Source organism: Terrapene carolina, unplaced genomic scaffold (genome assembly GCF_002925995.2).
Source record: "Terrapene carolina triunguis isolate 2854851 unplaced genomic scaffold, T_m_triunguis-2.0 Scaffold66, whole genome shotgun sequence".
Lineage (NCBI taxonomy): Eukaryota > Metazoa > Chordata > Testudines > Emydidae > Terrapene > Terrapene triunguis.
The window spans coordinates 56,537,433-56,561,569 of NW_020664417.1; the positions used below are offsets into that span (position 1 = coordinate 56,537,433).

Sequence of the window (24,137 nt, forward strand, 5' to 3'; positions counted from 1 at the left end):
GTAACAGGAATTCACACACAAAATACCCTAAAGGCAGAGTGGGAACAATAGATACGTCCAAGCCTGAGTCACAATGCACCCTGAACAGCACAAAAGGGAGAACTAGGTCAGTGAGCCCACCTCTCTGGAAAACTATCTGGACAGGCCACATATGGTACGTCTACACTGCAATTAAACCCATGCAGCTGGCCCATGTCAGCTGACTCAGGCTTGTGGGCTCAGGCAATGGGCTTGTTTAATTGTGTGTAAAGGTTCAGGCTGTAGCTCAGGCTCTAAGACTCTCCTCCCTCACAGAGTCCCAGAGCCCAGGTTCCAGCACAAATATCTATACTGCAATTAAACAGCCCAACAGTCCAAGCCCCATGAGACCGAGTCAGTTCTCGTGGGCCAGCCACAGGGGTTTAATTGGAGTGTAGACATACCCACATAGGCTTACTACCCCTTTGGCTTGCTTTTCCTTGATTCATTTAAAGATTATTTTTTTTTAAATTGGGATTGTGTTGCTCTTTAAAAGCCTGAAAGGTTTTTTTTGTTTGTTTGTTTAAATTTAGAAAAACATTTTTTTCCTGCTTGAGTTTTAACCTTATAAAAATCAGGAATGTAAAGTCTGGGCTTCCCTGCATACTGGAAAGTATAAGGGAAGTTTACTGTTAACTTTTAACATAGTATTTGAAGAGTTGAAGATGCTGAAGATTTAACAAAAACCAAAGCTTTAAAAATCCTTTTTGCTTTTAAACAGTTCTACTTTGACTCTTTATCCGGTCACATCATTTTTCATACAAGCTCTCTGGCCTACACGGGACAGGAAACTGCAATGTAAAAAACAAGCGGGTTATTTTTAAAGCTACTTTTTCACACCTTTTTTGATCATCATAAAGAATCCCAAAAAGGTACAAGCCCCATTTCCCCCCTTTGTTTCATAGCTATTCAAAAATGACCTGCAGTTGAAGCCTTACTCAGACATGGTCACTTACACCATTTTTAAAAGTCTCATTTAAAAAAAGGACTTTGCAAACAGAACAGAAAAGAAAAGAAGCTAAAGGTCAAATTTTAGGTTTGACAACTGAAACAATATCCTGTGGAGCAGATTCTGGTCTCTGTGATACATCTGCAAATCATTAAATAACGGGATTCACAGAGTCACTGAGGCTATGTCTTCACTGCCAAGAAAAGATGTATTTTTGCAACAGGATAACTAACGTACATTAACTATCCTGTTGTAAAACCATAGTGGAGACAAGCACTGAAGTTTACACTACATGGTACTATCAAAATAATGTCACTTTTCTTCTCCCATCACTTGCATTCCCTGCTCTTTTGCAAACTCCTTCAACCTCCAAGTTTTGAGCTTCTCATCCTCACTCGCAAGGCTTCGCTCCTACTCTTCCCTCATCCCCCTAGATTCAACAGGGTCTAGCAGACTGAACATAGGACTGGATACCTGGAACTGCTGAGTTCTAATTACCACGTTGTTACTGACTTGCTGTGTAGCCTTGGGCAAGTCACTTAACCTTTCTGCATCAGCTTTTCCTCTGTAAAATGATTACCTGTCTCACAGTGATGTTGTATGGATTAATTAGTTATAGTGCTTTGAAGCTGTACATCACTATATATTGTGCTACTACACTCACACACCATTTAAGTTTCCCTGTATACCACCCTCACTTTTTTCTTGACCGCTCCCTTTGCCTCCTTCCATCCTCTCCTGACAGTATGCCTCCTTTCAGGTCATCATTTTCACTTGTACTGATCTCCAAAGCATTGTTAGCTACGTGAGCTCACTCACTCACACACCCATTCCATAAAGCTTTCCAACTGTATGCATGTGTTCTGGTTTGGTATCATTTTATACTGTACCTCCACATGTCTACACTCTGACCTACAGGTATCAATGGAAGGCCCTCTGCTTCTGCACCAGGTCTTTGCTCCCAGTAGCCAGCTCCTGACAGTGGGTCTCCAATGGAGCCACTCTGCCAGGGCTCCCTTTTAAAGGATACTGAACGGCTACATTAACTTTCCTGGAAGATCTCTGCAGCGGCCAATCAAGGGAAAGATAGACAGTGCATATTCTCACCAGGCCCACTTTCCATCAGCTCCTATTCATGGGTTTTCAGTCTCTTAGGGAGCTCTGTAAGCACAGAGGTACAAGGGTGACAGATGTTGGTTCTGAAGCAGCTGATACCGCCTTCCACAGGAAGGATCTGATCCACACACAGAAGTCGCAGCTGCATGTGAATCATACGGGCCTCTGTTAGTTGGCCAGTTTTACCCACTGCACAGGCCCACAAATACCTGTGGCAGTACATAAATAATAACCCTTTGATTTCAGTGTAAAAACTACACAGACTAAATGTACACAAGGCTTTATGTTTTAGCCTCCTAATCTGTTTTGACAACCAAGAGTTATTAAACATCTAGAGGTTTAGAGAAGTAATGAACACCCACAGGCCTAAGGATCAATTTATATTGTGGAAAGCAAATAATAATAATCCTCTCTCTTGGGAAGGCATTTGTTATTGTTTTCTCTGTAACAAGAAACTGCAAAAGGCACTAACAAAAGTCTTTGCAAACCCGAATCAAATCTGCAAGGAGTCATCTTTAATGGAGGTGCCTTTTATAAATCAGAATTTAAATTCTCACATATAAAATAGGATCAACGTTTTTTCTGGGACGCTTGTGTTACAAACAACAGAAGCCACCTCTGCAGTTAAATGGCCTGAAGGCATACAAAATAGCCTGTAGACATCTGAACTCCACCAACTAAAAGACAGGTTTGGCTGCTTTCAATTCTCAGGCCCTGCTCCTCCATTGCCTTGTAACTTGTTTAGTAATTTATACCTATGTAAAACACTACCAGATCAGAATAGCACACAGGTGAAAATAACTATGAAAGGTGCACAGCCATGCCAGTATCTGACCCTTCAATGCTAGCTACAAGCCTGATTTAATACAGGGAACAAGTGGAAAGCTTGACAGTGGGTTAGAGTACAATACAATCAGAGTTTACTGTACATTCAGAGTCACAAAGGCACAGAAGTGGGATCTGAACAAATAAAGTGACAAGAATCCACACTCAGCTCACTCCAACCCCATGCAAAATGACACCTGAAAAGCAGTAGGATCCAACAGCAACAGAAAAGTTTTCCCCATGGAACATGGAGATTTTTTTAACTGTAGCTTCTCTCTGCACACCCTTCCTCACTGCTGCCTTCATGTTGGCTCTATCCCATCAATAGCTCCCCAAGGTTGAGAGTGAATGGGTTTAAAGAAGCCTCTACAGCTTACAAGTTGCCCCCTATCGTAGAAAGATGCTCTGCTCCATCCCACAAGCTGCCTTCCCTGGAAATCCCTTTCTCATATTTCCCATCCTCTTCTGGAACCCTTAAGACACCTCAACCTGCATAAGACCTCCTCTGATTTCTAAGTAATTCAAATACAGACAGAAGCCCCTGCCCAACACAGCAATCAGCAGGTGCCTTCTGCAGCTGTTAGGAACCACGAAGTGCTGGGGAGCTCGCACATGGACAATTACAAGGCAATTTAAACTGTAAATAAAATCCCACATGGTTGGGATAATGCTGATAATGTCTCAGGGAGTGGGAGTAATACCTTTAAGTAAAACTAGATATGGCCCCAAAATTGGATAAGGATATTTAGGATCCAAATCACAATTTTGCATTTAGTCCCTGTACTGATAATAGGCCAAATCTAAATGTCCCCAGATTTTGAGGGTTCAAAACTCAGTTCTGAATTTTGCAATTCAGTCTCAAGCTCATCACATTCAGAATGGGGATATGTGAATGCCATGGAGTTTCAGGTTCAAAACCCTTTTCCAGAATCCTTGACCATAAGACCCCACTTTTTTCATCCTGCCCCCTCTCTTTGTTCCTCCTCACAGCCTCTCATAAATTAAATGCAAACCTTGGCCAACATACAATGGTCTATTCTATTCTCCATCTATGCTCCCAAGTGTTTCTATCTATTTAGGGCCATGTCTACACTAGAAGTGTTTTACTGGTATAGAAATATCTGCATACTACACCAGCAAAGCGCTCCTAGTGTGGCCGCAACTGTACTGGCAGAACTACGCTTAGTACAATGATAGCAAAACTAGTACTCACAACTGAAACAAGCTATACAGGCAAGACCTGAAATTCTAATGTAAAAAACAAGCCAGGGAAAAATCCCTTCAGGCCTTCTTAGAAAGAGAAAAAGGGAGAAAGAAAAAGAGAGCTCTCCCAGCACTATAAAAAAAACCCCACCTACATGAGGGGAATAGCTCTCAGAACTGGTGCACTGTCTACACTGGCAAGCGCTGAAACTTGCAGCACTCAGGGATGTGTTTTTTCACACCCCTGAGCGAGAAAGTTGCAGCGCTGTAAAGTGCCAGTGTAGACAAGCCCTAAATGTGAACCAGTGTAGTGTTGTTCCTCCCCACCACAGGCTGGAACAATAACCCTAAGGGAGGTGTGAAGTACCCATTCATTTCAAAGGGATGTTAACGCCAAAGCTAATGGTAACTTAATGGTCAACACTAATTATATCACTGCTTTCAATTTAGCAGAAACAACCACCTACTCCCCTTAGCCCAGGGATCTCAAACTCAAATCACCACGAGGGCCACATGAGGACTAATACTTTGGCCCGCAGGCTGCATCACTGACACCTTTTCATATAAAGGTCCAAAACCCGCCACTCCTGCCCCCGACCCCACTCCACCTTCCATGAGGCCCCACCCCTGCCCCTCTTCTTCCCACTCCTTCTCCACCCCCATTCCAACCCCTTCTCCAAAGTCCCCACCCCAACTCCGCCCCCTCCCTGCCCCTATTCCAATCCCTTCCCCAAATCCCCGCCCCTGCCTCGCCTCTTCTCTGCCTCCTCCCCTGAGCGCGCGGCTCCCCGCTCCTCCCCCCTGGAAAGTGCAAAGCGCCGCCAAACAGCTGTTTGGCGGCGGGAAGTGCCTGGGGTAAGCAGAGGAGCGGGGCTGTGGCGCGCTGGGAGGGGGCGGGAGGGTGAGGGAAGCTTGGCGGCTGCAGGAAATAACTCCGCGGGCCGCGTGTTTGAGACCCCTGCCTTAGCCATTGTTCTTAGAAGTCTGCAGCTATACCTACACTCTGGGGTCTATAGTAACACACCTACAGCACTGTAGCTATGCTGGCATAACCCCATAATGTAGATAGAAAAAAAAACCTTTTGTTGCTGTAGACTGTCACTGTAGGAACAGTACCTCCCTGAGAAACCATAGCTAGGTTGATAGAAGCATTATTCCATCAAGCTAGCTGTGTCTACACAGGGGGTTAGGCTGGCATAGCTACGATGCTCTGGGATGTGGATTTTTCACATCTCTCAGCACCATAGCTCTATCAGCCTAAATTTTAAGTGTACACCAACATTTAGGTTGTAAGCTCCTAGAGGCAGGAACTATCTTTTCTTCCTATACTGTGAGGCACCTACTATATTTTGGGCTTTCCTTAAGTTATAATGTGAGAGCAGAATTTGGCCCGTGTATGTATGTGTTTCTTTGTTTTTTAAGTAGCATAGCAAAATCCAGAGAAGTCGTTTTGTTACTGTAAGGGAATTTTTGCTGCCATGACACAGATGGTCCCCAAAACAATACACTGTACAATGGAATTAAAGATAAAAGTGAAATTTAATTGTCCAATTCTGCAATGAATCAATGACAAAGCTGAAGTGCCTACCAGATGAGAGACAATCAGTACATATGTCTGTAATAATACACACTTGTCCATTGCTCCAAGATATTCTTGACAGGAATAACCTGTGAATCCACTTTAACCACTACAAAAGGTGCTGCAACACTGTAAAGCATGCCTGTTGAGCGAGAACAGTTTCAGACTTGAAACAAGTTCAGTAGGCTCACTACCTAAAATATCTCAGAGCTCAACCACAAACGGTTAGTTTTTATTTTAGTTTCTCATATTGCTAAAAAGTGAAACTGTATGATGTAGTGGCCTGAACACAAGACAGAGACCCAAAAAACTGCCAGGTTCTAACCCTGACCCTTCCACTGACTTACGCTGTGACCTTGAATTAGTCACTAAGGTCAAGGTTTTTGGTGCTTCCCTAGAGATTTTGCCCTTGTCTTCATTAGAAAAAGAGGTCTTAGAGTGGACATACCCTTTCAGAGATGCTGCACACCTACACCTCCCAACTGCAGCATCCACAATCAGTGACCATTTTTGAAAATTTTAGCTACCATCTCTCTCTCTTTCTCTATTTCAGATTTTCCTCCTGTAAATAATACCTTCCTCACAGGTCAGTTGTGAGGATCCATTATTAGATAATGACAGTACAATAGTTTGAAGGATGACCCAGTGGTTAGGATAGCCTAGGATTTGAGAGACCTGGATTCAAATCCCTGCTCTGCTACAGACTTCCTGTGACACCTTGGGCAAGTCACTTAGGCCTGGTCTGCACCTAAAACTTAGGTCAACCTAGCTATGTCACTCAGAGGTGTGAAAACCCCCTTCCATCACTGTAGCAAGTCTCTACACTATAGATACTATACTGGAACAATTAAGTGCCATAGCTGTGGCACTGTAGTATGGGCATACCCTGAGTGTCTCTGTGCCTCAGCTCCCTATCTGTAAAGTGGGGATAATAGCCCTTCCCTACTTCACAGGGGTGATCCAAGGATAAACACATTAAAGATTCTGAGGCGCTCAGATACTATATAGAAGTACCTTGGATAGAATTATTAATAGTATTAAAATAAATCCAACTGTTCAATATCCACAACTGCAGCACAACAGTTTCCCCTTTAGGAACTGTTACTTCTGTGTAATTTTAAGCAACTTTTTGTTATCAATTTTAGATGAAGGCCCCAATTCTGCAATTTATTTTATGTAGGTACAGCTCTGTGACCACATGAAGCCCCATGGATTTCAATAGGACCCTGTGTGAGCCCAGGTCGGTCTGCTTGCTACAAGTTGCAGGGACTAAAGCCTTAATTACTACAAAATGTGAAAAAAACTCAGTCCCTCTCTCCAATGTCTGTGATAAATAATGATAAAAAAAATCCAATACAGACTTTCACTTTCTAGATTAAGGTTTTAGTTACACAATTTCTGCATTCCTGAAAAGCTCAACGGACTATATTTACGTAAAAAGGAAAGGTCTGCTGTGAAGCGGCCCCTAAAATAATACAAGTAAATTTCACTTCAAGTTCTCCATTGTCTGACATTTTCACATAATCCCTTGTATTATTAGTGAAAAGAGGAACATGGATACAATAATGCTAAACAGCAGCACTACAGATCACATGCTTTCAAAGCAAAAGAAAGCTATTGAATTAGTAAAAACAGGACTTCTCTTATGTTACAATAAATGCATCTGAGTTTAATACTGAAATTCAAAGGTCAAATATGCTGCACTGTAGCATCTCTTCTTAGAGAATGATTAACACTCCACTGAAACCCACGAGCATGACCCTGCACTATTTATGCAGTGGTGTTGTAGCCCAGTCGGTCCCAGGATATTAGACAGGCAATGGGTGGGGTAATATCTTTTATTGGGCCAACTTCTATTAGTGAGAGACCAGCTTTTGATCTACACAGAGCTCTTCTACAGGTCTGGAAAAGATACAATACTCTTGTATTTAGCTGTGACACTCTTAGTACCTTTCCCAGACCTGAAGAAGAGGTCTGTATAGCTTGAAAGCTTGCCTCTCTCACCAGCAGAAGTTGGTCCAATAAAAGATATTACCTCGTCCACCATTTCCCTCTACTCAGTTAAAACTTTATCTGAATAAAGAGTTCAGATTTCACTGAAAACTGCACATGCTGTATTCCCATTTGCAGAAGATTTCCAGGACTGTACCTATTTCTATACTGGCAAACTTTTCTAGTTTGTTCATTATCACATTCTGACTTAAACTTGACTAGAAAATATTTGTTTTTCTAATCATCAATTTTTCCATGGAACTGTTAAGGCAGTTTGAGTCTGATCCTTCAAAGGTCTCACACACTGAGCATTAACGAGGAGTCCTTGTGGCACCTTAGAGGCTAACAAATTTATTTGGGCATAAGCTTTCGTGGGCTAAAACCCACTTCATCAGATGCATGGAGTGAAAAATACAGTAAGCAGTATATATATTACAGCACATGAAAAGATGGGAGTTGCCATAGCTTAAGCTACAGCAACAGAGACTGAAGGTTTCCTAGTCTGAAGGTACACAATATTTTATTAATTGTGTACAGACTGAAATCAACAATAACCGCACACTTTCCTAGCTATTATTTTCTCTGCTTCCTTCCCCACATTTAGGGGCATTAAGAGACAGGAAAGGGGCCAGTGCAGCTACTAAATTCTTTGTGATTAGACCATAATACCACAGACTAGGATCTTCAATCAGACTGTGCCCTCAGTTCTGGCATGTTTAATAATGTATTAGCAGTTGGCCAAGTCCAATACAACAGAGATCTGGTATGAAATGTGTATTCTGTATAGGGCCTAGTGCAAGACCTTACGACAGCCAACAGGCAAACCAGCAATTGTCTCTCTGAATTAATACACAGATTCTCCTTTATCTTCATCACTATAAAGCAGTTCCACCCAAACACCAAATCTAGCTTTTGCTTTTACATATCTGATCACTGGAACTTTTGCAATCCCCCCCCCTAACGGCAATGCGAAAAAAAATCAGCCACAAAATATATCCAGAGTCTGACTGTATTTCATGCTTCTCTTCCACCACCGCCCCCTCCCCCGGGGCCTAGTGTAACCTTCCTACAGAAGATGTAGGGCTAGCTGGATTCAGAAAATTGAGATAATGCATTAACCCTATGGGGCACAAATAAACATAATCCGGGGGTAGTTAAAAGAAAAGCATGCAAGACGAATGGCCTGAATTAACCTAAGGGGCACTCCTGAGAGATTATCACGCTGCTCCTCGGACAAGCCACCACAAACTTTAGCAGGAACCTGAGCTACGCAGCACAAAGGAAGGGGGGAGTGGAAGGAAAGAGGTAGCAAAAAGGGTTTCACACTTACCAGTCCCGCTATGCACATCACAGCGTCACGGCCACGAGCCCCCAAGCCCCGGCGGAGACACGGCCGCGCAGCGTGTCCCGGTCACGCGGATGGCGCTTCTATCCCAGCCATTTCCACAGCCGAATCCAGCGCCCCTGAGCCCCGCGCCTCACTCAGCACCAGGTCCCTCCTTCCCGAGGCTCAGCTGGGCCGTCCTCCTTCCTTCGGGGGCTGCAGGGAGCAGCGAATCACAGCCCGACCTCGCCCCCTCTGACGTCTCCTCCAAGCACCTCTGGAGTTGCTCTCCCTAACTCCAGCTGTTGGGAGCACCGCAGTCCTTCTGTGCTCTGTTATGTGTTCACTGTTCTTTTTCCAGATCTGGCTTCTCCCTAGTTTTACCTTTGCTGTCTTCTGCTCTTTGCTTCTTATCTGCTCCCTTTTCTTGTTCTATGCTCTCCCCTTTTCTTTCCTTCTCCTCTGCTGTTCCATTCTGCCTTTTTCCTCCTGGTCTGTACGGTTTTGAGGGCGAGAAATGGTATGTGTGCTCATTTAAGGTACAAGATTTCTTGGAGGACTTGTGTTCACAACTTGTTTTAACAAAGTTGCAGAGGGCAGGTTTAAAAGCTGTAGACCTGCCAACTCACGTTCATTTGGAGGAAGAGGCTTCCTTATTTTGGGAATTCACTTAGGGCAGTATTTAAATTGCTCTTGCAATGTGTGTGTGTTTGAATGAGATATTAAAAACTTCACTTACGACTATTTGAATTTCACCTTATGTAAACATTTCACCCATTTTGAAACAGCAACCCTAGAAACAGAGATAAAATAATGAACATATAAAAGAAGTTACTGAGTAGCTGTAGGATTGGCGAAAGCAGTGGTGTTTTCCTTTTGTTTGTATTACTTAAATAGAAGTTTGAGGGGTAAAATACACGCACACACACTGATTGGGATATGAGAGACTAGACACATCTTGTTTGATCCAACAGCAGTCTATGAGGAAACACTGGGTTACAAAACACACAGCAGTTTGCATCTTGGCAAACAGTGCAATTAGTGAGAAAGTAATTGCTGACTGGCATTTTAACACCTTATCATTTAACCCAGAGCATGGCTAATGTGAGGTGGTGTTTAGAGTGCCAACTTCAGCTGGTAGTTAATATGCAGATTAGACTGTCTAATATCATTACCACCCTTGGAGCTAAAATGGGGCTAGTAATAAAGAGAAACTGTGCAAAATGTCTGCATAGACAAGTCCTTATATTGTGAGCTCTCACACCTTAGTTAAAGGGAGAGAGGCAGCTGCTCTTTAATAAAGGCCTCCTTTCTTCCAAGTGCTCATTATGTGTAAGTGTTACATAAATCTTTCAGGCCTTCTCTCTATATTGCTATATACATAAAGCACAGATCACCTTTTAAGGGTTTCTCTTAGCAGATGGAAGCAATGTTGGGGGTACTGCTATGATGGAGGTTAATATTTCTTCATTCTTGCAAGGGAGATTGACAAGCTTGATCATTTGCCAGGTCAGGCTGACATTTGAGACAGCTTAACCCTACCGAACCTTCAGTCTAATCACCTTATCAACGCAATCACACAATGCCCTTTTTATTTTGCTTGGAGTATGCCTCTGGCTGTGGAGAAACTGCCCAAGTTATCAAATAATTTGTTTAGAGTTGAATAACAGGTACCTGAATGAGCCAATAAATCCTGTTCAAACACCTGTTAGGGGGTCCAAACACAACTGTTGTATTCTTATCTCCTGCACAGTCACTCCCCCCAAAACACACACGCACAAATATTCTTCTCAAGTAAATCACATCTCAGACTGTGTCCATTTACAAGGAACTGAGGAGAAATTCATACTCTGACACCATCTTCGGGGGAGGGGGAGGGATGAGTTCTAGGCTTGGTCTACACTACCTGCCTGATTCGGTGGGTAGAGATCGATCTTCTGGGATCGATTTATCGCGTCTCATCTGGAAGCGATTAATCGATCCCAGAAGCGCTCCCCCGTCGACTGCAGAACTCCTGCTTGCCAAGAGGAGGAAGCGCTGTCGACGGGGGAGCTTGCCTGCGCCGCGTGGACCCGCAGTAAGTAAACTTAATTCGATCTAGGAAACGTCGACTTCAGCTACGCTATTCTCGTAGCTGAAGTTGCGTTTCCTAGATCGATCCCCCACCCCAGTGTGGACCAAGCCCTAAAAAACTTCTTTGGGATGTACAGAGCCTAGTATAATGGGGTCCCAATCTTGACTGGGGCCCTCAGGCACAACCCCAATATCACAATTTAAATCATAATAAAAAACTGACATCTGTATCTAGCAGCGCCTCACAGATGTGTTCTCCCTACCACATGCATGCCTATATGCTGGAGGTTTGACCCACAACATAAATATTTAGTTTGCAGTGTTATTGTAGACATGTTGGTCCCAGGATATGAGAGAGAGACGAGGTGGGTGAGGTAATATCTTTTATCAGACCAATTTTTGTTGGTGAAAGAGACAGAAACAAGCTTCCGAGCTACATGGAGTTCTTCTTGTCTCTCTCATAAATATTTAGTGACATACAATATATTCTGCATTAAATACCATGGAAGTTGCAGTGACATATTCATCCTATAGACTGGAATAATGGCCATGGAGGGGCTAAGAACATAAGAACAGCTATACTGGGTTCAGGAGTGGCGCAAGGGTTTTTGCCGCCCTAGGCGGGGGTCCTTCCGCGCTCCCGGTCTTCAGCGGCAATTCTACGGCGGGGGGTCCTTCCGCACTCCCGGTCTTCAGGGCACTTCGGCGGCGGGTCCCGGAGCGAGTGAAGGACCAGCCACAGAATTGCCGCCAAAGACCCGGAGCGCGGAAGGACCCCCCGCCACAGAATTGCGGCCCCCCAAATCCTGTCGCCTAAATGGAAGCGTTGGCCCTGACTGGGTCAGATCAGTAGTTCATCTAGCCCAGTATCCTGGCATTGGCTATGTTGGAAGACAGAATACTGGGCCAGATGGACCAGTCTGACTGAATATGTCCATTCTTATGTTCTCCAATTTATTAAGGTAGTTTTGAATTCTAATCTTGTCCTCCAAAGTGCTTACAAAACCTCCCATCTTGGAGTTACCCACAAATTTTATAAGCATACTCTCTATTCCCTTATCCATCCCCGGTCGTCCACTCCCAGCTTCTGGCAGTCAGAAGCTAAGGACACCCAGAGAATGGGGTTGCCTCCCTGATCATCTTGGCTAATAGCCATTGATGGACTTTTTGTCTACACTGGCACTTTCATCATTAAAACTTTTGTTGCTCAGGGGTGTGAAAAAACACCCCCCTGAACAACAAAAGTTTTAACGATGAAAAGCACCAGTGTGGACAGTGCTTCGTCAGCAGGGGCCACTCTCCAGTCGATGAAGCTACTGCCCCTCGTTGGGGTCTCTCCCAGCGACAAAGAGCAGCTACACTGTGCACCCTACAACAGTGCGGCTGCAGCAGCACAGCCACGCTGTTGTAAGGTAGTCAGTGTAGACATAGCCTTATTCTTTTTTGAACCCACTTATAATTTTGGCCTTCAAAACATCCCCTGGCAACAAGTTCCACAGGTTGACTGTGTATTGTGTGAAGAAGTACCCCCATATGTTTGTTTTAAACCTGCTGCCTATTAAATAAATCGGATGGCCCCTGGTTCTTGTGTTATGTGAAGGAGTAAATAACACTTCCCTATTCACTTTCTCTACACCATTTGTGATTTTATAGACCTCAATCATATCCCCCCTTAGTCATCTCTTTTCCAAGATGAACAGTCCCAGTCTTTTTAATCTCTCCTCACATGGAAGTTGTTCCATACCCTTATTCGTTTTTATTGCCTTTCTCTGTACCTTTTCCAATTCTATATCTTTTTTGAGATAGGGTTCCTGTGATGCCTGTTATATCAATATCCTAATTTAAAACCATGTACTCTAGTTCACCCATCTTAGTATTTAGACTTATAGCATATGTATACACTTATAAAATTTGACACTTTTTAGCTGACTACTGTTAGGGGATGTAATTGAATGGGTCTTTTTCATTTGACTGTTTTTCTTCAGTTCCTACCTTTACTTTATCAACTTCTATCCTCTCCTCTTTTCTAGGATATAGAGAATCCCCATTAATAGACATCCTGGGGATGTCGCTGTCTGAACCATGTGCTCCTCTGTACCTGTGGACTTTCCCCGGCTTTAGTTAAAAACTCCTCTACAACCTTTTTAATTGTACATGTCAGCAATCTGGTTCCATTTTGGTTTAGGTGGAGCCCATCCTTCCTGTATGGTTCCTCCTTTCCCAAAAGGTTCCCCAGTTCATAATACACCTAAACCCCTCTTCCTTACACCATCGTCTCATCCAACATATATATTGAAAACCTGCAGTTCTCCCTGGCGAACTGGCCCTGCGTGTGGAACTGGAAGCATTTCCGAGATTGCTACCAAGGAGGCCCTGGACTTTAATCTCTTACTCAGCAGCCTAATAACCTGCCCATCCTAACTCAGCTTAGTTCCCTACATTAAGACCAAGTAATTAGGCTTTAATAGGGAAGCCTGAATTTCACTCTTACAGCTTATATTTCCTATATTATCTTGCATTCCTGATTCTACGGATGCCTTAAAAACTCATCTGCTAAGTAATATTACAGTTTTCATGCAAATTTATATTTAATTGCACCAAGTGACGTTAATGCAGAGTTAAAGATGCTTGGTGGTACGTCATCCACTTGCAGAATGCTGAATTGAGCAAAACTCAAACTTCTGAAAACCGGGAAAAATGCACAGTTAAGGTTGCCCATGAAACTTATCTCTGCCTTCTTTCAGCAGTGCCCTAATACACTGTGTTAATACACATATCTTTATGCTGTCACCACAGGTGCTGAAATGTACAAGCTCTTCACTTTCTTTTAGAACCCATTCACTCTCACCCACAGGATCCCATGTAACACTATTAAAGGACAAAAAGAACGGGGGGGGAGGGGAGTTTTTTTCAGGCTGCTGTCTTTGAGCAGTCCGGTGAAGGGGACAGCAATAGATGAGAATTCTAGTTGTTAAGGACTGGATCTTGTCCACAAGAAATTGTACCTTGCTTTTCCCCAAGGTATAACTTAGGTGAATTGTCTTGTCTTTGCTTATGTGGAATTCTGTGGGGCTTGCAGTTAGTCCATCCTCTTCAAGGGACCAGAGTGCAGCAGCTGCTTGCTTCAGGTGGTCCTCCCAGCTCTGGCTTTAGATCAGGACTTTGTCGAGGTAGGCAATGGCATAACTATTATGGGGCTATAGGACTTGGTCCACTAGCTGTTGAAATGTTGCAGCTCATTTCACAGATGAGAAACTGTCACAGAAAGATGAGACTTGCGTAGATAGTCAGTAGTAGAGCCAGAATTAGAACCCAGGATGACCTAGCTCCCAAACCACAGTCTGGGACTTCCAGATCACGGTGCCTTAGAGTATGTCTACACTACAGAATTAGGTCGGATTTATAGAAGCCGGTTTTATAGAAACCGGTTGTATGCAGCCGATTGTGTGTGTCCCCACCTAAAATGCTCTAAGTGCATGAAGTCGGCGGACCGCGTCCACAGTACCGAGGCTAGCGTCGACTTCCGGCGCATTGCACTATGGTACCTATCCCACAGTTCCCGGAGCCTCCGGCGCCCATTGGAATTATGGGTTGAGATCGCAATGCCCGGATGATGCAAAGCAGTGCCGCGAGGGGTTCTGGGTACATTGCGTCAGGCCCCTCCCCCGCCGTCACAGCAACGGCAGACAATAGATTCGCGCCTTTTTACCTGGGTTACCTGTGCAGACAACATACCACGCCAAGCATTGAGCCCGCTCAGCTCAGCTCACCGTCACCATATCTCTTCCGGGTGCCGGCAAACGTGGGACTGCATTGCTAAACAGCAGCAGCAGCTTACTGCCTTTTGGCGGTAGACGGTGCAGCATGACTGGTAGCCTTCATTGGCGATCTGGGTGCTGGCAGCTGTGGGGCTGGCAGCCGTAGGGCTGCATTGCACCAGCCCCTTGCCTTTTGGTAGAAGATGGTATATTACGACTGGTAACCGTCGTCATCGTACTGCAGTGGCTGTCGATCATGGGCACCCGGGCAGACAATGATGGTTATCAGTCGTAGTATGCTATTTTCTGCCAAGTGCCCAATATTGTCTGCTAAGCACCCAGAAGAGGCCGAGGGCTATCTGGGTGCTGGCAGACATGGGGCTGGCAGCCGTGGGGCTGCATTGCACCAGCCCCCTTGCCTTGATGATGATGGTTATCAGATGTATTATTCGCAGGATGGGGCAACATTGTTACACAGCAGCAACCCCTTGCCTTTTGGGCAGAAGATAGTATATTACGACTGGTATCCATCGTTGTCATACTGCAGTGGGCATCAGATCGTGCAATAGACCTGAAGGCTTACTGCCAAGCGCCCAGTATTTGCTGCCAAGCACCCAGAAAATGCCAAGGGCTATCAGTCATGCTGCACCGTCGTCTTAAGATGTAAAAAATAGATTTATTCTCCATTCATTTGCTTCCCCCCTCCCTCCTGCTAAACCCAGGCTTTTGAGTTCAATCTTTGGGGGGGGGGGGCATTCTGTGTGACAGTTGTTTGTGTTTCTCCCTGATGCAAACCCACCTTTCTTGATTTTAATTCCCTGTACCTGTACGCGGTGTCACTCGCCCCTCCCTCCCTCTCTCCCTCCCTCCCTTCTTCCCCTGGTCCGTCAGATACTACTTTCGCGCTTTTTTTCAGACCAGACGCCATAGCCAGCACTGGGATCATGGAGCCCGCTCAGATCACCGCGGCAATTCTGAGCACTATGAACACCACGCGCATTGTCCTGGAAAACATGCAGAGCCTCCTGGACATGCCAAAGCCAAACCAGGACCAGCTGAGGAGGAGGCGATTGCAGCGCGGCGACGATAGTGATGAGGAAATTGACATGGACCTCTCACAAGGCACAGGCCCCAGCAATGTGGAAATCTTGGTGTTACTGGGGCAGGTTCATGCCGTGGACCGCCGATTCTGGGCCCGGGAAACAAGCACAGAGTGGTGGGACCGCATCGTGTTGCAGGTCTGGGACGATGCCCAGTGGCTGCGAAACTTTCGCATGCGTAAGGGCACTTTCATGGAACTTTGTGACTTGCTTTCCCCTGCCCTGAAGCGCCAGAATACCAGGATGAGAGCAGCCCTCACAGTGGAGAAGCGAGTGGCGATAGCCCTGTGGAAGCTTGCAACGCCAGACAGCTACCGGTCAGTCGGGAATCAATTTGGAGTGGGCAAATCTACTGTGGGGGCTGCTGTGATCCAAGTTGCCAGGGCAATGAGAGACCTGGTGATATCAAGGGTAGTGACTCTGGGAAACGTGCAGACCATAGTGGATGGCTTTGCTGCAATGGGATTCCCAAACTGTGGTGGGGCGATAGACGGAACCCATATCCCTATCTTGGCACCGGCGCACCAAGCCACCGACTACATAAACCGCAAGGGGTACTTTTCAATGCTGCTGCAAGCCCTGGTGGATCACAAGGGACGTTTCACCGACATCAACGTGGGCTGGCCGGGAAGAGTACATGATGCTCGCGTCTTCAGGCAGTCTCTTCTGTTTCGAAAGCTGGAGGAAGGGACTTTCTTCCCAGACCAGAAAATAACAGTTGGGGATGTTGAAATGCCTATCGTGATCCTTGGGGACCCAGCCTACCCCTTAATGCCATGGCTCATGAAGCCATACACAGGCAGCCTGGACAGCAGTCAGGACCTGTTCAACTACAGGCTGAGCAAGTGCCGAATGGTGGTGGAATGTGCATTTGGCCGTTTAAAAGCGCGCTGGCGCAGCTTACTGACTCGCTCAGACCTTAACGAAAAGAATCTCCCCATTGTTATTGCTACTTGCTGTGCGCTCCACAATATATGTGAAAGTAAGGGGGAGACATTTATGGCGGGGTGGGAGGTTGAGGCAAATCGCCTGGCCGCTGATTACGCGCAGCCAGACACCAGGGCGGTTAGAGGAGCACAGCAGGGCGCGGTGCGCATCAGAGAAGCGTTGAAAACCAGTTTTGTGACTGGCCAGGCTACGGAGTGAAACTTCTGTTTGTTGCTCCTTGATGAACCCTCTGCCCCTCCCCCACCACCCTGTTAACTCTACTTCCCTGCAAACCAACCACCCCACCCTCCCCTACTACCCTCCCCCCTTCGAGCACCACTTGCAGAGGCAATAAAGTCATTGTTGCTTCACATTCATGCATTCTTTATTAATTCAGCACACAACTAGGGGGATAATTTGAAAGGTAGCCCGGGATGGGTGGGGGAGGAGGGAAGGAAAAGGACACACTCCAATTTAAAACTTTAAAACTTATTGCTATGGAAATCATCTAGGGTGGAGTGAGTGGGTGGCCGAAGGCCCCCCCACCGTGTTCTTGGGCGTCTGGGTGAGGAGGCAATGGGACTTGGGGAGGATGGCTGCTGGTTACAGAGGGGCTGTAGCGGCGGTCTCTGCTCCTGCTGCCTTTCCTGCAGCTCAACCATACGCAGGAGCATATCACTTTGATGCTCCAGCAGCCGGAGCATCGACTCTTGCTTTCTGATTACAAGTTGACGCCACCTCTCCTCTTCAGCCCGCGTTTCAGCACGCAACTTCTCCTCTTCAGCCCGCGATTCAGCACGCCACCTCTCCTCTCGCTCATATTGGGCTTTTTTAAAATCAGTCATTGACTGCCTCCACGCATTCAGCTGTGCTCTGTCAGCGTGGGAGGCAGTCTGAAGTTCAGTAAACATTTCGTCACGCGTCCTTCGCTTCCTTCTTCGAATATTCACTAGCCTCTGCGAAGGAGTAAGATTTGCAGCTGGTGGAGAAGGGAGAGGTTGTTAAAAAAGATACATTTTAGAGAACAATGGGTAGACTCTTTCACGTTAGATTTTGCTGTTCACAACATCACACAGCACATGTGCTTTCGTTACAAGGTCGCATTTTTCCTCTTATATTGAGAGTCTCCTGGTTTGGTGTGAGAGATCACTCACGCAGTGCCAGGACACAGATTTCAGCTTGCAGGCAGCCATGGTAAGACATATAGTCTTTGGGCTTTTTTAACCTTCTTAACATGTGGGGATGGTTTCAAACAGTTCTGCCCTCATTTCCCATACCAAGCACCCGTGCCATTTAAAATGGGTTTGCAATGTAAAAGGAGGGGCTGCGATTTCAGGTTTAACATGCAGCACAAACCCAACTAACTCCCCTCCCCCTCACACCCAATTCTCTGGGATGGTCACTTCAACCCTCCCCCCCACCGCGTGGTTAACAGCGGGGAATATTTCTGTTCAGCAGACCAGGAAGGGGCACCTCTGAATGTCCCCTTAATAAAATTGCCCCATTTTAACCAGGTGACCGTGAATGATATCACTCTCCTGAGGATAACAAAGAGTGATAAGGAATGGATGTTGTCTGCATGCCAGCAAACACCGGGACCATACGCTGCCATGCTTTGTTATGCAATGATTCCAGACTACGTGCTACTGGCCTGGCGTGGTAAAGTGTCCTACCATGGCGGACGGGATAAGGCAGCCCTCCCCAGAAACCTTTTGCAAAGGCTTTGGGATTACATGAAGGAGAGCTTTCTAGAGATGTCCCTGGAGGATTTCCGCTCCATCCCCATACACGTTAACAGACTTTTCCAGTAGCTGTACTGGCCGCGATTGCCAGGGCAAATTAATCATTAATCATTAAACACGCTTGTTTTTAAACCATGTGTAATATTTACAAAGGTACACTCACCAGAGGTCCCCTGTGTGCCCTCAGGGTCTTGGGTCAGTTTGGGGGTTACTGTTTCCAGGTCCAGGGTGACAAACATATCCTGGCTGTTGGGGTAACTGGTTTCTCCGCTTCCTTGCTGCTGTGAGCTATCTATGTTCTCTCCATCCTCATCTTCCTCGTCCGCCGAACCCGCTTCCCCGTTTGCAGAGAGGGACTCATAGAACACGCTTGGGCTAGTGGTGGCTGCACCCCCTAGAATGGCATGCAGCTCCGCGTAGTAGCGGCATGTTTGCGGCTCTGCCCCGGACCTTCCGTTTGCGTCTCTGACTTTGTGGTAGGCTTGCCTTAGCTCCTTAATTTTCACGCGGCACTGCCGCGCGTCCCTGTTATGGCCTCTGTCCTTCATGGCCTTGGAGATCTTTTCTAATGTTTTGCCGTTTCTTTTACTGTTTCGGAGTTCGGCGAGCACTGCTTCATCTCCCCAGATGGCGATCAGATCCTGTACCTCCCGTTCGGTCCAGGCTGGAGCTCTTCTGCGATCCTGGGACTGGGACTGGGACTCCATCATGGTTACCTGTGCTGATGGGCTCTGCATGGTCACCTGTGCTCTCCACGCTGAGCAAACAGGAAATGAAATTCAAACGTTCGCGGGGCTTTTCCTGTCTACCTGGCCAGTGCATCTGAGATGAGAGTGCTGTCCAGAGCGGTCACAATGAAGCACTGTGGGATAGCTCCCGGAGGCCAGTAATGTCGAATTCCGTCCACACTAGCCCAATTCCGACCCCCTAAGGTCGATTTTATCGCTAATCCCCTTGTCGAGGTGGTGTTAGGAAACCGGTTTAAAGGGCCCTTTAAGTCGACAGAAAGGGCTTCGTAGTGTAAACGTGTCCAGGCTTAAGTCGATTTAACGCTGCTAAAGTCGACCTAAACTCGTAGTGTAGACCAGGCCTTAGTGACACAAGTGTTGAACAAGCACGGCTCATGCTTCCTTCAAATACAGTTTGTGGGTGCCAATCAGTTCTGGAAACAAGGCACCCGGTTTCTCATGTTCACTCAGGAAAAGAGCAATATACCTACCAAAAGTCTTGTCTAAGTGAATTTCCTTGTATCACATAGGATGTCTGCAACAAAGCCAGGGATTGAACTGACTTCTGTTCCCACCTCTGGCAGAGGAACTATGCCTCATTCTCCACTCATCTTTCAACTGCTATAGCAAATGAGGCAGGAGTCCTATAGACAACAACCTCATTCACTGCACAGCCCTGATTTATTCCTTGAGCACTGTCCATCCCGTGTGCTGAATGAATAGGAAAAGAAGAGAATGTGATCATGTAATTAAAGACTGCAGAACAGTGCATATGCACAAGGGAGCTGAATTAAGGTTGCATGTGCAACCTGAATTCTTGTATTTTCTAAATTTTGATTGCTTGACTTTGTAACCTTAATATTCTTCTCACATAGCTTTTGTATATAATTACCAAGGCTTTTTAAAAAGCAAAGGGAAAAAACAAATTATATCTCATGGAACCATATTGACCCCCTGTATTAGTCATCAGCATTGGTGGAACAGTATAAATTAAGCTAAAGGAGTAAATGGGTGCCATAGTAGGTTATTATCCTCTATAATATCCTCACACTTTGTCAGTGGTTTACACATCTATTTTTGACACAGCTGAGGAATGCTGGGAATCCTGGATTTTATTCTATGCTTGGCCCTAAAGAGGAGTGTGGTGTCGTGTAATGGTTACAGGCAGCACAGCCAAGCATGTAGGTTTAGCACTTTCATCCTGAAAGGCAGTCCCACTCATTGGAGAGACTTCAGTTCTATTGCCAGCTCTGTCAGAAAGTGATCTTTCAGTTACTCAGTGCCACTGACCTATACTCATACATATGGAAATAGAGTCTGAAATGTTGTTGTTTCATGTAACTGAAGATTTCCCTTGTCATTGCCTCCACCCTTGCCCTGCCAGGCCATACTTACCATGGCTGGAGCTGGAGAGCCGTGCTGTGCTGAGGCGCTCCAAAGATAAAGTGTCAATAAGCATGTCTTATTAATAGGGAAGGGAGTTCTGCAACGTATCTTTCCCTTTCTGTTGTGACTGTAAATCCACTAATACAGCTGTCTGTTTTATCTGTAGCTGCTGCTGCTGAGGAATTGAGGGGTGCCTCCTCCTCAACCGCAGAACACCAGATTAGGGAGGATATGTTCTGTGAAATCCTGCAAGCCAGTGCTGCATCAGACCATGAACAGAGAGCCTGGAAGGTGAATATGGCAGACAGGAGAAAGGCTAAGGAGTCCCAGCAGGAAAAAGGAGAGAGCGATGCACCCAGACATAATGGGGCTTCTCAGGCAGCACATAATTGTAGCCTTAATTATGAAGGACATAACTGGCAGCTATAACCATTGGGATATTTTCCTCACTGAGATCCAGTCTTGTGAATAAATATTGCCAGCTCCCTTCAATCTACAGAAAGCACATTCCACTATCATTCTGCACCCATGGAGTTGGTAGCTGAATCTTTCCTTGGTGTTGTCAAAGTGGCCAGTGTCTGGCTTCATGAGCCAGGTAGGCTGGGTTCCTCAGGATCACTATTGGCCTTTCAGTATCACCAATGGTAATCTATGGTTGGAAAAGGATGGCCCTACTTGCAGCTTTCTGAATAGTCCTGTGTTCTTAAAGATACAAGCATCACACACCTTCCCTGACCAGCCTAAATTGATGTCAGTGATCCACCAAAGCAAGCATAACCATAGAAAAGAAGCCCTTTCTACTGAGGTACTTACTCTGTGACAAGTGTAGCTAATGATCTTAGTTTAAAAGGCAACACTGGATCCAGGTAGCCGCACCCACTGGGCTTGCTGAGCATGCTCCAACAGGAACAGTGGGTTAAAAGAAGCCCAGCAAGAATAGTGGACAAGCTGCAGGAAAGAGGAATCATTCTCCAGGAAGTCAGACAGAAGGTTGAGCCTGAGGGGACCACAGAGTGAGTAAGGCCCCCAGGCAGTGCCTTCTCCAACCACCACCCCCTTTGAGAACCAGCAGGTCCACAAGGGCCCTGCTCCTTTGGACTCTTTTCATCAAGTGATTGACTGTGTGGACTATAGGGATCATGCCCCCAATGGAAGGGATATATAAGTAGCAAGTAGCCCAGGGCAGCAGGGAAGACCCTGCCAGTGTTGCTTCCCACAGGGCCTTGGGCTGGGACGCAGTGGAGAGGGAGGGCTCAGGTCACCTTACCATGCTCCCTTAATGTCTGAGGCCCAGATGTGGGAGGAGAGCAGAAGATTCCTGGCTTAGGATCAGGAACAGGCACCCTGACTGAGAGGCTGGAAGTTGGATGTGCTAAGCACTAGGCCACCTGACCCTCCAAGCACCTTATTAGAGGCCCCAACTGTGGATTTTCCAACTCCAAAATGATTTTCCACTGACAGGTAGCAACCCAGCATTGTAAGCTTCCAGAGTGCGATAACCACTGGCTTCTCAACTGTCAGTGTAGCTTTCATTCTGGTGTGCCTGTGCTGAAGGGCTGGGTCTAGTTTGGTACACAGATCCAGGAATGTGACCTTTTGCATCCAAAAGATATGCAGCCACTGCTCATTGTCCCAAAGCTGCATTACAATGCAATCACACCAGTCAGTGCTCATTTCTCGGGCCCAGAAGCAGTACTAGACTATCTGCAGCTGCTGCATGAATGCTACCAATGACCTTGAATTGATTATTGCTGTGTCCCTCAGCAATCTGTGCTTGATGAAATTATTCCACGTAAATACCACCTCTTGTACTTCAAAGGATCTTGTACATGCAAATGAATCAAAAGTAATCCTGTGATTAACTTCACACTCCTTCAATTGGGTACATAATGGCTTCAACTAAGATGACAAAGTTTTTTTGGAGCTACAAATACAAGATTCATAGGCTACAGTGTGGCATGATGTGACAGAATACTGAATGATTTTATTGGCATGAGTCTGAAATGATCACATTACTCATGAGTTATCAAGTTACAAGTGAGTTATTCGTGTCATTACAAACAAGTACACAGTTTTTCTCTTTTAATGTTTACGTATCTGATGCTGTTCAACAGTAGAAAATAGCCAAATTCTGCTCTCACTTATACTGGTGAAATCAATTGGAGTTGCACTGGTGTAACTAAAAGCAGAATTTGCCCTATGAGTCAGTTAGCTATAGTTAATTATTGAAAATGTCAGTTCTAGTGTACTCTATCATGTTTAATCAAGTCTACACTAAAAGTTGGATGCTCGCCAGGGCCGTCCAGAGGATTCAGGGGGCCTGGGGTCTTCGGCGGTGGGTCCCGGGGCAGAAGGACTCCCCGCCGCGGGTCTTCGGGGCACTTCGGTGGCGGGTCCCGAAGCGGAAGGACCCCCCACCACCGAATTGCCGCCGAAGACCCGGAGCGGAAGAAGTTCCGGGGGCCTGGGCCCCGCACAAATTGCCCCACTTGCCCCCCGCCCCCCCGGCGGCCCTGATGCTAGCAGAAAGTAATCTGGAACCTTTTAACACAGGTCTCCTTAAAACTGCTTCCCTGAAGTCAATGCTCTGATCAACACGAATACAGTATTTTGAACTGCTTAGTAAGTACATATGGCTAGATTTTTTTTTAATTAAATTTTTCTGGAGTGGATCAGGCCTCCTTTTTACCCTGAAATGTATTCCTTGTGTATGCATATTATTCATGAACATCAACTGCCTGCTTTGTTGGTTATTTTATTGGTGAGAGTGCTGAGAATTATATCTTTTGTCCTGCCACAACTATAGTGCATTAGTATAATTTAGTAGTCTTGAAGTCTAATTCATTACCCAAGAGCATCAATTTTTAGAGGCTTCTTCATCATAGCTAATGCTCAGATGAGAGATGGTGAGGATTTGAGAATGCATGCAAGAACTAATGTATTGTGGACAAAAAGAAAGGAAACAGAGCACTTCTGTGATGAGACTCTATTATGAGGTAGTTAACAATTGTAGATGAACAGAAGCAGGGTCAGCAAGAGTTGGCAAGTAATAATGGAGAAAATTAATCTCTGGATAGACAGGAAGATCAGCGGTTGATCAGAGCAACGCTGAAGGTGGTGAAGGGGAAATGATTTCCAGAGAGTGAAAGCTAAGGGGAAAAGATACATTAAAGCACTGTTGTATTTAGTTGCTGATGGAATATCTGGATTCTGCAGTTTTGTTATGGACGTTGTCTTGATACTGTGGTTAAGTATTTGGTGTCTCTGGCAAAGTTTTTACAAATTGTGTAAGTCAGTATGGACAATTACTAAGGTTACCTACCTTTTCTAGTTGCTCGTTGTAGTAATATGAAACCCAAAGCTTGTCACAGTGGCAATATCACCAGAGATGTCCATTTGAAGAAATACACCAATGCA

General features: G+C 45.7%; 1 protein-coding gene across 4 annotated transcripts in view; it reads right to left on the reverse strand.

Annotated features, from left to right (window-relative positions):
* ATP10D (ATPase phospholipid transporting 10D (putative)) overlaps positions 1 to 24,137 on the reverse strand; it is a 102,613-nt gene that overhangs the window by 64,093 nt on the left and 14,383 nt on the right. For 2 of the 4 annotated variants that reach the window (XM_026647948.2, XM_026647945.2), the window contains exon 1: positions 9,013 to 9,152. The exons of the other annotated variants lie outside the window; for them this stretch is intronic. The gene's annotated coding sequence lies outside the window, so the exon portion shown is untranslated. Of the gene's footprint in view, positions 1 to 9,012; positions 9,153 to 24,137 lie in introns of those variants that run through there. 4 annotated transcript variants of the gene reach the window in all.